Source organism: Denticeps clupeoides, chromosome 4, assembly GCF_900700375.1.
Source record: "Denticeps clupeoides chromosome 4, fDenClu1.1, whole genome shotgun sequence".
NCBI lineage: Eukaryota > Metazoa > Chordata > Actinopteri > Clupeiformes > Denticipitidae > Denticeps > Denticeps clupeoides.
This window is the reverse complement of record NC_041710.1, coordinates 30,729,948-30,743,878: the sequence shown is the minus strand read 5'-3', so window position 1 is coordinate 30,743,878 and position 13,931 is coordinate 30,729,948. Positions and strand designations below refer to the sequence as shown.

The 13,931-nt window shown below is 41.5% G+C and overlaps 1 protein-coding gene across 13 annotated transcripts in view; it reads left to right on the top strand.

Annotated features, from left to right (window-relative positions):
- The window catches only part of LOC114788656 (receptor-type tyrosine-protein phosphatase delta-like), an 86,419-nt gene that overhangs the window by 8,020 nt on the left and 64,468 nt on the right, over window positions 1–13,931 (top strand). For all 13 annotated transcript variants that reach the window (XM_028977438.1, XM_028977442.1, XM_028977445.1 and 10 more), the window contains exon 3: window positions 4,031–4,055. The gene's annotated coding sequence lies outside the window, so the exon portion shown is untranslated. The remainder of the gene's footprint in view (window positions 1–4,030; window positions 4,056–13,931) is intronic.

Here is a 13,931-nt window from a genome sequence, read left to right as displayed (position 1 = left end):
TATTAAAATAGATCGTTTTTTTGTATTAGGTTTTTTGTACAGTCTGGATGTAAGACACTTTTTTGTGTTCTAATAGAGAACCTGTTCTAAAGGCCTGAAGCAGGTGCTTCCAGTGTTGATGTAAAGGTCCTGGTCTTCTGACCCCCACCATACAATAATTAAGCATTTTGAAATTAAATAATTAATGAAAGCAGTGGGGACCCTCCGTGCCCCACTGACACTATTACTGTCACTCTAATTACAGCCGCTTTAAGTAATTACTCTGGCCCAACGCGGTGTGCGCTGTCTCCGCGCTCCGCAGCGCCGGATCAATGGGCCCGGTTGCTGGAGGAAGACTCGCCGTTAATGAAACTGCCTGCTGTGTTTGTTCCGCCACGGCTGCACCTGTTTTTAGGAGGAGACGAGCGGATAAGTAGGTCAAGAGAAAGAGAGAGGGGGAGACGGGAGATGAACGCGCACACAGAGGAAAAAAAGAGTGTCGTGAAAGGTTGCACCAGAGTCAGCAACCTGATAAGGAGTTGCTCTGATACACACACACACACACACACACACACAGAGAATAGTAGCCATGTGTGCTTGCCTGGGGATGGCACATTTGCTTGTTGTGATCCGGGTCCAATAACCATAAAACGACGGTTGCGTACTGTATACTGCTGACTGGATTCTAGCCAGACAGGAGGGGCTTTTCTTGGCACTCGTGCAGCAATAAAGGATGTAAAACACCTCAAATTATGTATGTTGGTGCCGCAAGCGGCATCGTGGCCAAAGACGTTTGAGCTGACTCGTTAATTAAAGTAAATTGTGGTGAGATGTAGGCACTGATGACGCTCGCCTCTGGGCTGAACTGAGACGCCTTGACTTGCTGTGCGCTATGATAGAAACTGCAATATCATGCGTTACTTTGCCTCTATTGAAGGTGATTGTAACTGCCCACGTACAGGACATCTAATATTAATAAAAAAATATTGCAATTTTTTTTTTTTATTGCAATATTGCAAACTTTTGTTACCAAAATGATTATTGTGACATTGCACTGTAACATTACAGTGCAATGTGTCTAATTTTTTTATTGCTCAAAATGTGCGTCACAAATGCCGAATAAGTGTATATAAGCCCACCACTCCGCGTGGCCACCACCACGAAGTCTGTTTGTAATTAGTTTGTGTTTCAAAATCCGAGTAAACAGTTGACAATATTTAGTGTCTAAAGATTTGTATATATGGCGTTTCTTGCATTGGATTCTTAAAGGTAGCCTGCATCTTCCATGACATAGGGGACACTGCGGTGACTTGTGATGTCCCCTATTTCTAGGGAACCATAGAAGAAATTGGTCATGTGACTGCACATTTTCGATGAGTCAGACATTTTACTTATTTGCAAAGAAGAGAGCCTCATTGCAGGAAAGGGAAAAACATTTGAAGTTTAAGTTGCCTTTTCAAAGTAAAATGAAAAGGGGAAGTCCATTCATCAGGTGACAAGGGTGACAAACATAGGCAGGGTGACTTTAAAACAATATAGTGGGAAGAAAAAGATAGATGCAAAAGAAATGAAGCCAGGATATAAAAGATCTGGACTTGCCACTGAACATATGGAGAGCGAGCTGGCAGAAAATATATAGACACCAGCAGCAATGTTCCCAACAAATGCAGTGCACTGGCTTTTGAGTGCGCACAAAGAAATGACTTCAATATCCCTGCCTAAGGATTATTTCCCCAGGAAATGCTCATTATCAGTTGTCACCATGCAGATATTTACAGAGATATTGGGTACTTACCAGTGTATCACAATGACAATCATTTCACTTTCACGATCGGCTTGCTACCCTCCTTCAGCTACTGCTTTTAATAGGCATAACATGTAGGAGTTCTTTGATAAACTAGATAGATAAAGTGAATAATCACGTCCCTGCATTACAATAGTACATACTTAAACAACTCTATCCACAGCAACAATTAAAGCCATTAAACACAGACTAATCCTCCCAGACTTTTTACTCCTGTTAAAATATATTTTCAGACAAAACAGAAACATGGATGAACCCTTATTTACAACACTTAACGGCCTGATTGTGGTAGGTTTTGTGATGCTAATCTGCATTTCTGATGGATGTGAAAAGCTAGTGGCATGAAGCTTAACATGTTTAAAATAAAATACTTTTATTCGTGGCTAAACCTCCGGGGAAACATGATAATGAGCTAATTAGAAACAGTGATATCATGTTGTTTCTCCTGCTTCAACGGCAGTTAAGAGGCAATTTAAGTTGCCACAGACATATAAAAGTTAATCCTTACCTTTATCATCAAACTCCTGTCATTGAAGACTAGACTTATCCAAGAAGGTAAATCCTATTTTGCACATATTCTGCAACATCAAGCATGGAGAAGACTGGGAGTTGTAGTCTAGTACGCTTCCTGGTGATTTGGTTAGCCGGTGTTGGTAAACTACAATCCACCATTTTAGGATTAACGCTTTATTTTTTATGTAATAAAACAACATCAATATTAGGGTGAAAAATAGCGAAGTTGTTAAGCACATTTAGTATGCAATACAGTCATAACAATAAATGTAAAGGTGCTACATCAACAACAGTAATATTAATAACGTCAATTCATACCATATATGGAACAGTTGTTAGCAATATTTAGTGTTTAATTATTTTCATATGTTGACTTTGCATGAGTTGTAGAGTTGTAGTGAAGAGTTAGCATGGCTTTTTATTCCATAAGAAAGAGACTTCCAACTCAGATGTTGAGTTCTAAATGTTTAAAATATTTTCTTTACATAATTTAAATTTCACAAGCAACACATTAGCTTATTTTTTTTATCAGTGTTATCTCACTTTGCATGTCAAAAAGAATTTCCGGCTCTCAGAATTTTTTCTATTGGGTAAATCGGGTTCAAATGGCTCTTTGAGTGTTAAAAGGTTTCCAATCCCTGGCGTAGATGAATGTGCCAGTCACCAGTTAACTTGGTCACCATCTTCACAGCCAGGAACATGAAAATGAAAGTGAAGTGATTGTCATTGTGAAACACTGCTGCACAGCACACGGTGACACAAAGAAATGTGTCCTCTGCTTTTAACCATCACCCTTGGTGAGCAGCGGACAGCCATGACAGGCCATATGGGGAAAGTGCTTTGCTCAGTGGCACCTCAGTGGCACCTTGGCGGATTGAGATTCGAACCGGCAACCTTCTGATTACAAGGCCGCTTCCTTAACCACAGGGCCACCACTGCCCCCAACATGGAAGTGAGTTTGGTGACATAAAGCATAGCATTACTAAAAAGCAGTCAATGATGGATTTATAAAAAGGTGTCACGATGGCTGAAAGAGCATTTAATAGTTGAAGAGTTAGTATGGTTATCAGATTGTATTTGTATTAGTATCTAAATAGGTTCTGTAGATGTCGTGGCTTGACTTTGCGGGGTTCTCCGACCCTGTTTTTTGGTCCGACGTCTTGGTGTTGACCGTTGTGTTCCCGATGGCATGACTGTGTATAAATATAGCCTCTTTGTGTCCTGTCTGCATGTGTAATGTTTCAAGTAAATCCCCTGTTTTTGTGAGTCATGCAATCGCGTCTTTTTTCCTGTTACAGTAGATTATTTTATCCAGTGACCTAAACCTGAACTCCATATTTTAAACCTAAAAGACTGTCCGTAACATGCAGGTCAGACACATGTTGTTTTTATTTCTTGTCCAGATTGACTACAACTGTTTATGAATCTGGAATGTACTTGAGTCACACTTGAAATGAAATATAAAAGACTTTTTATTAAAGATAATGGGCAGAAAATAACAGAGAAAAAAATACAGAAATAAATAAACCATGAGTTGTTTTCCATTACCAGAACAACAAAATAAACACGCACACAAAAGAAGAAGAACATAATGGCGGGTGGTGACCCCAGGTGCTTGGGGGTCACCAGGACTGGGATATGTTCAGTTCCCTCTGCAACATGATGATTTGACTGTGCAAAATGCTGTTAGGTATGATTGCGTCTTTAACAATGTTCTCTCTTCTCTCATTCCAGACTGATGTGACAGACCATAATAGAGGTAAGAAAAAAGATCTCTATGTGTGGGGATGCATCCCATTTCCTGGATTATGGCATGCAAGCTATTCATTCAGCCAAGACTGTCCAAAAGTAGCATGAATTTCCAAAGTGTATGAGTGACAGACTGTGTATGTGCCTGTCTGTTTTAAGGTCAAATTGTCCATCCTGGAACCTTTCCTAGCAAAGATTTTGTTAATGAAGTTGATTTGGCATGAGGTATCAAGATTCCATCTGATGAAAGTGTGCAGGCATGTGTGTGTGCTTGTGTGTCAGACTAAAATTGTGTGTCACTGTGCCATGTCTCCATCTGCTTTCCTGGATGTGAATAGGCTGCTCAATGTCATAGTTGCCATTGAGGTCACCCATGCTTTAAGAAATGTCAGACTCTGTATGCTCAGTGTATGAATGTGAATATGTTTCAATATAATTTGACCTACCAGTAATATGTTTGCACATAAGCACTTTTAAGCAAGTATTCTAGCCTCCAAAAGTGTCAACACATTGTCTTGGAATACAGTGGTGCAACTGTTCAGTGTCTTCATCAGGTACAGCAAACAGGAGGTCTTCAAATTGCGAGCGAAGCCTGCTAGGTGGATATTCACACAGCTGACTAAACTGTCTTCACTTTTACTAAATTATTTATTTGAATAAAACAAACAGGAGCAGATGGTGGGTGGAGATGTACAGGTACACAGAAAATGGTGGACCTATATTGATCATCCAATTAGAAATACACTACATGTCAAAAGTGGTGTGTCATTCAGAAATATCCTTGTTTTTCTATTCCAAACCAGCCCAGGCCAAAAAAGGCTAAATGTTGCTGATTAAGTTCCTATCGACATGTATGCACATATTCCACCATTAACAGCCATTTCCAGATACCAGAGTCATTTACAACATGAACAAGGTCTGGACAGATGTTTTGACACACTTGATGTTTTTAATGCACTAAACAATTGTATCCCAAAATGGCGCTGAACTTTTGAGTGGTAAATAACATAATACATGAATTACATTTAATTATTACAAATGAATTACATTTACTGCTACTGAATAGATTTGCTCATGAAACAACACAAGCGATGGTCATTAATTCAAAGGTTGGTGGATTTTCCCCCATACGTAGTATGTCCAATAGCAGATGTCTACGCTTCCCAACACCAGTTCATATGCAGAGCCTGCTTTAGTAAAATATTTAAAGGACATATCCATAAGAAATGACCGAGAAAAAGAAAAGCGTAATTGCTGAAAATGGAGCATCAACTGGAACTGTCCATGGTTCTGAACCGGAGCTTTTGGGGTTAAGAATCTTTTTTGCTTTGCACAACTTGTATCATTTTGAAAGCCTATCAGCGCAGACTATAAGCATTACGTCTCAGCCATACAGACACTTTAATGGGCAGATAGAGGCTGTACTCTGTAATAAGATCGTATCTCATGTCGTTTTCTTGCGGCAACATTTACTCAAAGCTTTACACACGGTCCATAAATTATGGTTCCTATTCTTATCATGAAGTGTCAGCTGATGTGTCAAAACACACACAGTCACACAAACACACACACATATTAACTCGTAAACTCACCAAACCCACTAAACCTTGCTGTATTATGGCAGCATGAGCAAAAGGTTACAGCAGCCTCTCTCTGCAGAAGACGCGGGATCTAATGTCCTAAATAAAATATGTGACATAGGCTCTCAGTTGATTGCTGGAATGCACAACACACATGCGCATGCAACTTTGCTTTATGCTTTGTGGCAGCCCATTGAGAAATGCTGAGAATTCATTCTTCAGGTAGATATTTCAGAAAGGATGGTCTGCAATGCCATTCAGCAGTTTTTAGGACACTTGGAGGCTACCTTATGACTTTTTTTTTTATGGAGAAAACATATCTGTAGCAGTAATAACAACCCTGCAATGCCAATAGAGCAGAGTTCTTCAAATTGTGAACAAAGACTTTTGGGTAGACAGGTCTAAACTGGCTTCACTTTTACAAATTTATTTATGTATTTAACCACACTTAGACCACATTTCTGTGATAACCTTTCACAAAATAAAATTGTGGTGCAACCACCACTTTCAGTATTGCAGTATACTGATAGACATGCAGTCCAATTAACAACTGCACAATAATTGTTCCATCTGCATAATGGCAGATCCAACAGGAGGGGCATGTGATGACCATGTCAAGTTGTATGAACCAGAAAATACACAGCGTGACGTAGGGCTGGGCGATTATAAGATCTTGATTGACAGCTCAATATCAGTGATCGGCTTTGGCCATTTTCCTTGATCACGATAATATTTTTCATATTTAATACACTTTGTTTGTATTTACATAACTTGATAGCGACTCTCTGACGCCCGCATATTGGATATAAATTTGACCGGGCAAACAAGAGCATGTGCGCGAGACAGTACCAAGTACATTGGTCACTTGAGAGGAGATCACAGACAACAGAATGAGAGAGGGTGCATGTGTAGATCACTGAGTGTGTTGCCCGTTCATGTAGCCCGTGCAAGAACAATAGCATCCTGACTGGTTTACTGAGCAAAATAAGACAGATTAAATGATCAGATTTCAGTGTGGGCTGGCTTTTATTTAGCATCTGCAGGACTGACGTTATCGTAATATTGGTTCAGTGGAGAAGTGGAGGTTTTTGCAGGTCGGGATGTCTGGGCTGCTGAAGCACTGGAATGTGGAAGCAAAGCTAGCTAGCAAAGAGCAAAATGGCTGAAAACAGAGCCGAGAAGGGCAGCAATAATCATGGATTTATATGTTAAGAAACAGTTCATTATCTCTGATATCTTCGGTTCAGTCTGGCAATATCAGAATAAAATGTGATAAAAATTGATCGGACAAATCTAATTGTTTAATATGGGAAAATATATTTATTCATTTATTTCAGTCTCCAGTTATGTTAATATTTCTCAGAAATTATGTGTTCAGAACATCCCAAAGTGCAATTGTTGGGATAAGTGGTGGCCAATCCATATGTGAAAATGATGTCTCAGGCTCCCTGAACCACTCTTTCACAATTAGAGCCTGATGAGCTCTGACATTGTCATTTTGAAATATGTCCGTGCCATCAGGAAAGAAAAAATCTATTGATGGAAAAGTATAGTCATTGATTGTATTCAGGGAGGCAGCTGACTTTTATTATTACCACACAGCATTTCTGAGGCTTGTATAGTGGGACTATGCACAATGAGTGCATGGGATCTCATCACTGTGGAAAAGGGTACATTTGGACTCTGCATGACCTTTTGTCCATCGCCCTCCTCTTCATGCGTTTGGAAATGTGACCACCTTAGTTGTTTTGTTTCATTCATGGCAATCAAAAATGGCAGCTGAAACATAATAGTCTCTGCAGTAATGAATTAATTCAAGGTTCTTGCCTATTTGTTCTTTTTTTTATAATGCCTGTAGTGTAAATTGGCAACCAAAAGCCAGAAATGTAGAAAAATGAAATTATTATTCTGGAGATTGCACCCTCTGGTGCTGAGGATGGTGAATGACATATTTATCTCTCTCTCTGTCCCACAACACACACACACACACACACACACAGTGGAACAGTAATTCAGGATAGCAATTTACTGCATTTAGAAAAGTGGTCTATTACTGTCACAATCTCTGAATTACTTTGAGATGAAAGTAGGTCTGTAATGAAGTCTGGTGCCAGATGAGTCCATGGGTGGTGGGGTACTGATAGGGCTTACAGGAGACCTTTGGTAAGCTGCTTAGAAGATTTTTCCCACCTTTCCAATTGTTCGCGCTACATTCTTTAAGTCATTAACCAATGACTTTCTGGGGTCTAATGGATTAGATTCAGACTAGGCATTCACATTTTTGTGTTTTTTTTTCTTGTTGTATTTTAGTTGTATTGGTTTTCTGCAGAGAAATGTAACATTATGTAATTTTCATTGGTAATTGTACCATACATTCTACCAACAAGCATTGGCCTCCCTGGACATTTACAATTACAAAATATACACAAGCCACATTTGACAAAATTATTGGCACACTCAACTACATATTTGTTTGCACACCCTTTGGAAAAAATAACTGAAACCAGTCGCTTCCTTCAACCATCAGCAAGCTTGTGACACCTCTGCAAACTGCGTAAGGTCTCTCAGATTTCAATAAATGTTTATTTATACAGCGCTTTTTACAATGTACATTGTCACAAAGTGCCATACAACCGAACAGTGTTCAAAACCCTTAGTTAGCAAGCCAGAGGCAACAAGGACAACTCCCTGTAAAAGGAAGAAACTCGGCAAAGGGAAGCCAACCTCTTCTGGTCAGCACTGGATTACCCTGGGATGTTCAGTGAGATTTATCCAGGAAAATTTCACATTGTGGTTATTGTAATCCAGTTATGTATTATGATGTAATATTGTGGTAGTATATTAGAGTCCCAGCAGATGACAACCAGGTGGGATCAGCAGAAGACTTGTAAGGGCCAAGCAGTATGGGCCAAGCATGAAAATCAATGGCGGTCAGAGATGCCATGTGATCACTCCTCCCCAGGATGCTCTCCAGGAGAGATTTAGATTTAGGGTGCGCTAGTGATAAATTAGCTGGAATGACAATAAGTTAGCAGAGGTCTATTTACTGCAGCATTAATAAAGGTGGAGTGTTGGTAAAAGCCTGACTGTATAAGTAGGTTTTTTTAAAAATTTATTTTATTTAATTTTTTTTCTCAGTAATGCCCATTCAATATAATACAATAGTATCTAGGAGAACAGACAAAAACAACATTTTATTTTAGTTGGACCCATTTCATGGGGCAATGGTGGCCTAGCAGGTAAGGAAGTGGACCCGTTATCAGAAGGCTTGAATCTCGAATAGTCAAGATAACAAGGTTATCTTATTATTATATTATTGTTACCTTATAGACTCCAGAATACTCTACATTCATTCCAGAGACGGAAGACACTCTGATTTGTCCCATGTTTTTCGACCACACATTTTGTTTTCTTTTCTACTTCATTGTAACAAAAGTTTCAAAGATCGCTTCGTCATTTTCTCCCAACCATCTGCTCACCCATCAGAAGAATCCTGAAATCTAATTAATGCCACTATTGTATATTGTGGAAGTGACGCCATCTGTGCGACTGGATGGGAGATACAGAAATAAGAAATTGTGTCCATGGCCACCTTCAAGCCCGCTGTGGAGAGAATGCCATCTGAGGGTCCAGGTTCGCCTCCATGCCCAGGCCCATCTCCCGTGACCTTTTGTGGAGTGCCCCGGTGTTGTGGCCTTGTGGGGGTGGGGCTCAGTTACGCCAAGGCAGCCCTGGGCTAGCCAGGAGCTGCCAGTCACATGAACACAAGGGTTCTAATCACTCCCAGCGGATTCTCATTTGGCATTGGTGACTAGAACCCTTTTATGTTGGCTTCTCCCTCACTCCCTTGTCCTGCATTGTTTCAGACAGTCTTGTACATGTAAGAACCTTGGGTATATTCAGGGAAACAGCAATTCAGCAGTTACAGTAAGGCAGCAGAGTTACAGTAGTCCAGTCTAGATGTTATAAAGTGAAGTGATTGTCATTGTGATACACAGCACACAGTGCACACAGTGAAATGTGTCCTCTGCTTTTAACCCATCACCCTTGGTGAGCAGTGGGAAGCCATGACAGGCACCCAGGGAGCAGTGTGGGGAGCACCTTGACAGATCAGGATTCAAACCGACAACCTTCTGATTACCGGGCCGCTTCCTTAACCGCTAGGCCACCACTGCCCCATAAGTATAAACACATTTACTAATTCATAGATGGAGAGAAACTTCCTAACCCTATCAAAATGTCATAGATGCAAGTATGCCATCATGGAAATCAGTCAAAAAGCAGATCAGCATCATAAGTCACGTCCATATTTTACACTGATGTATTAGGAACAGCTGAGAATCCTGTACTGTAAAATTGTGGAGAATAGAGTAAAAATCTCTCTACACACAAAAGCACTGTGTTACCTGGCAGGAAGAGGCATGGCACAATAGAGGCTAAAAGGATGAACAGAAAAGCCATGAGAAAAAATGGGTAAAATAAGAAAGACTCAGGTACTGATGGGAAAATGCAAGTCCCCGACCACAAGTGAACAATCCTTTATACATTAGACCCACAGGAAGTTGTCACAGACCAATCATGATTTGTTGTTTCTTACGTCACGCCCCCAGTGTCTCCTGTCTGGGGAAGACAAAGAGAGCAGGCGATCCCGACGGCCGGCGCCTCGCACCTTTGGCTCGGAGAAGGACCGCCAAATGCTGCAATGCTGTCCGACAAAGACATGGAAAACGGAGGTGTTGAACCTCCATGAAAACCAAAAGCACAGAAACGCCATGGCCCTTACAGTACACTCCAACCTATATTCAGTTAACCTGCATCTCACCTCTTTAGAACAGATAACCAAAACTGATCTGAATTAAGCATCAGGAAGTTGCATGTCATCCAGTTTCTTTTATACAATTATCCGTCTTAGAGAGGTGGTAAACTTCAGCCATTGAAGGGTGACTTCTCCCAACAGCAATTTTGAGATCTCTTTAAGCGTTCAATCGGATTTAGATATGGCCTCATTGCTGGCCACTTCAGACTCCAGCGCTTTGTCTTCAACCATTTCTGGGTGCTTTTAGAGGTATGTTTGCTATTGTCCTGTGGGAACAATAATGATCTCTGATGTAGACCCAGCTTTCTGACTTTGGGCTCTGCATTACACCCCAAAATATTTCAGAATTTCACACAGTCAAGGCACCCATGCTAGAGGCAGCAAAATATTCACCAAAACAATTTTGAACCTCCACCATGTTGACTATAGGTACTGTGTTCTTTTCTTTGTATGCCTTGTTCTGTTTTCTTTAGATGGGTGTGCTTAGGGGCAGTGGTAGCCTAGCGGTTAAGGAAGCGGCCCCGTAATCAGAAGGTTGCCGGTTCAAATCCCGAGCCGCTGAGGTGCCACTGAGCAAAGCACCATCCCCACACACTGCTCCCCGGGCGCCTGTCATGGCTGCCCACTGCTCACTCAGGGTGATGGGTTAAATGCAGAGGACAAATTTCACTGTGTGCATCGTGTGCTGTGCTGCTGTGTATCACATGTGACAATCACTTCACTTTATTTATTTATATTTAGCCAAACTCTACCTTGGTCTCATCTGCCCATAAGATGTTCTCCCAGAAGGGTTTTGACTTCACATTTTGCAAACTTTTCTGTAAAATGAACAGGTCGAACAGGACATAACTGGACAACATCATGTAGGATGCTTGTAAGTGGATATGTTGTGTATTTCAAACAGGACACACAAGACAAAACAAACGTGCAAAATGTGTAAGAATGTGCACAAAGTGCAGAGATGTGGAAAATGAATTGAGATGTGCAAAATTCAGGGGCATAAGGCTGGAAGTGTATTGATTGTTAAGATTAACAGTGTTCTGGTGATGGTGGTGCATTGAGAGCTCTGACTGCTTGGGGGAAGAAGCTCTTGCAGTGGCTGGCAGCTACAGTTCTGATGCTGTGGAACGTCTGCCAGATGGTAGGAGGGAGAACAGGGCGTGTGAGGGGTGGTGAGTCCTTCATTATATTCCGAGCTCGACGGATGAGGTGTTTCTCGTAGAACTGGGAGATGGTGGAACCCCGATGATGCACTCTGCTGTCTTCACTATCTGCTGCAGGGCCTTCTGCTCAGCGACAGTGCAGTTCCTGTCCCAGACAGAGAACATCTCAGTGGTCCCCATGTACAACGATGTGAGGATGGGAGGAGGGAGGTTGGCCTTCTTCAGCTTCCCGAGGAAGTGCAGACGTTGCTGGGCTTTCTTGGTGGTGGAGGTGGTGTTGAGGTTCCGGGAGAGGTCGTCTGTCATGTGCACACCCAGGAACTTCACGCTGCTGAAGATCTCAACAGCAGATCCATCAGTGTGCAGTGGGGTGGGGACAGTCGGTTTCTTCCTGAAGTTGACAACCATCTCTTTGGTCTTGGTGACATTGAGAATCAGGTTGTTGCTCTGGCACAATCCACCAGATGTTTTATCTCCTCTCTTTAGGCAGACTCATCGTTGTTGGTGATGAGCCCCACTACTGTTGTGTTATCTGCGAACTTGATGATGGGGTTCGAGCTGTACTGTGCAGCACAGTCGTGTGTCAGCAGAGTGAACAGCAGTGGGCTGAGCAGCATCCCTGTGGGGAACCTGTGCTCAGTCTGAGGACCTTGGAGGTGTTATGTCCTATAGACACAGACTGAATCCTGTCTGTTAGGAAGTCCAAGAGTGGAGAACTGCAGAGTGGAGAACTTATTCCCAGCAGGTCCAACTTCATTACAGTCTTCTGATGGATGACAGTATTGAATGCTGAGCTGAAGTCGATAAACAGCATTCTGGTGTAAGTGTCTTTTTGTCGAGGTGGGAGAGGGTTGTGTGAAGGGCAGACGAGATTGCATCTTCTGTAGAGCGGTTTGGTCGGTAGGAGAACTGAAGTTGGTACAGATTCTGTGGAAGTTGGGTCTTCATGCACCTCCGAACCAGCCTCTCAAAACACTTCATAATGATGGGTGTGAGTGCTGTGGGCCGGTAATCATCGAGGAAGGACACCGTTGACTTCTTAGGCACTGGGATGATGTTGGTGATTTTGAGGCAGGTAGGAACCATGGCTGAAGTGTTGAAGATATCTGTGAAGATGGCTGCAAGCTGGTCAGCACACTCCCGTAGCACCTGACCAGGAATGTTGTCTGGTCCTGCTGCTTTCTGCGGGTTGACTCTGCGGAGGTGTCATCCTGACGTCTCCTGTGGAAAGACAAATTATATACTGCAATATATACAGTCTACCATCTATGGTTAAATTTAAATCGCAATATGAATTTTATGCTATATCACACAGCACTAGATTTTCTTGGAGAAATTATGAAAGAAAAAAAAACTTTTACCCGTGACTGCACTTAACCCATTAAAATCTATCTAACAAAATGTCCCTAACAATAAAATGTGTACCATGCACGAATGTCCAGCATAATCAGGGAATTTATTTGATTACGGTGGCTGGTTTCATTAGAACCAAGCGGGGTAAATGAATGATGACTTCACGACACGACTCCAATATTTCAAAGGGATCAGAAGGTTGGAGAGCTCATGGTCCCTTAGTCAAACACACCATTGATGAGTTGTATAAATCTACACCAGTACTGACACTGTAAAGTGTTTTGATTTATCTAATGCATGTAAACTGACACACTCATTTTAGCATCGTCAAAGACCAGAATACATAAAGATTAAAATTACAAAGCTTATTGTTGTGATTGGTTTTAGTTTTGTTAATGAATATGCTGCTTGTGTACGCTCGGTGTGGCTGGTTGAAGATTATCGAGGGTTGTGTCACTGTTGACAGCTTATTCATCATTCACACATGCCAGATTCCTGCAGGATGGTAGTGGTGTTCAGTCTTAGCTGGTTAGTCATTAAAATGCTCTAGTTCTAGTTTCCTGTGCAAAGGAATCACAGGTTTCACTAATAGGCCCACCAGTGCTTCTCACATGAGCCCAATGCTTTGGGATCATCTGAAGGAAAGTGAAGATGACTCCAAAATGTCTGTCTCTCCATAGAATATGGGTCAGCAGAGGAGAGTTCGGGATGAAAATGGGTCACATTGGTAAGATCTGAAGGACCGTACATTATTCAGACTTTCCATCACGGCTGCTGGGCAGCTTCTCATTTTTAAGGAGCTTTTAAGGTGGTCATAGAAATGCTGACTGACCCTGCCGTAGGACAAGCAAGTGTTACGTTCTAAACAATATTTGTTAACATGTTTTTTTTTGTTGTTGTTGTTGGTTAATTTATGTTTTAGGGGATTGTGTTTTAAGTTTAAAATGGAATTTTTGTCTCCAACTATCCCTGGG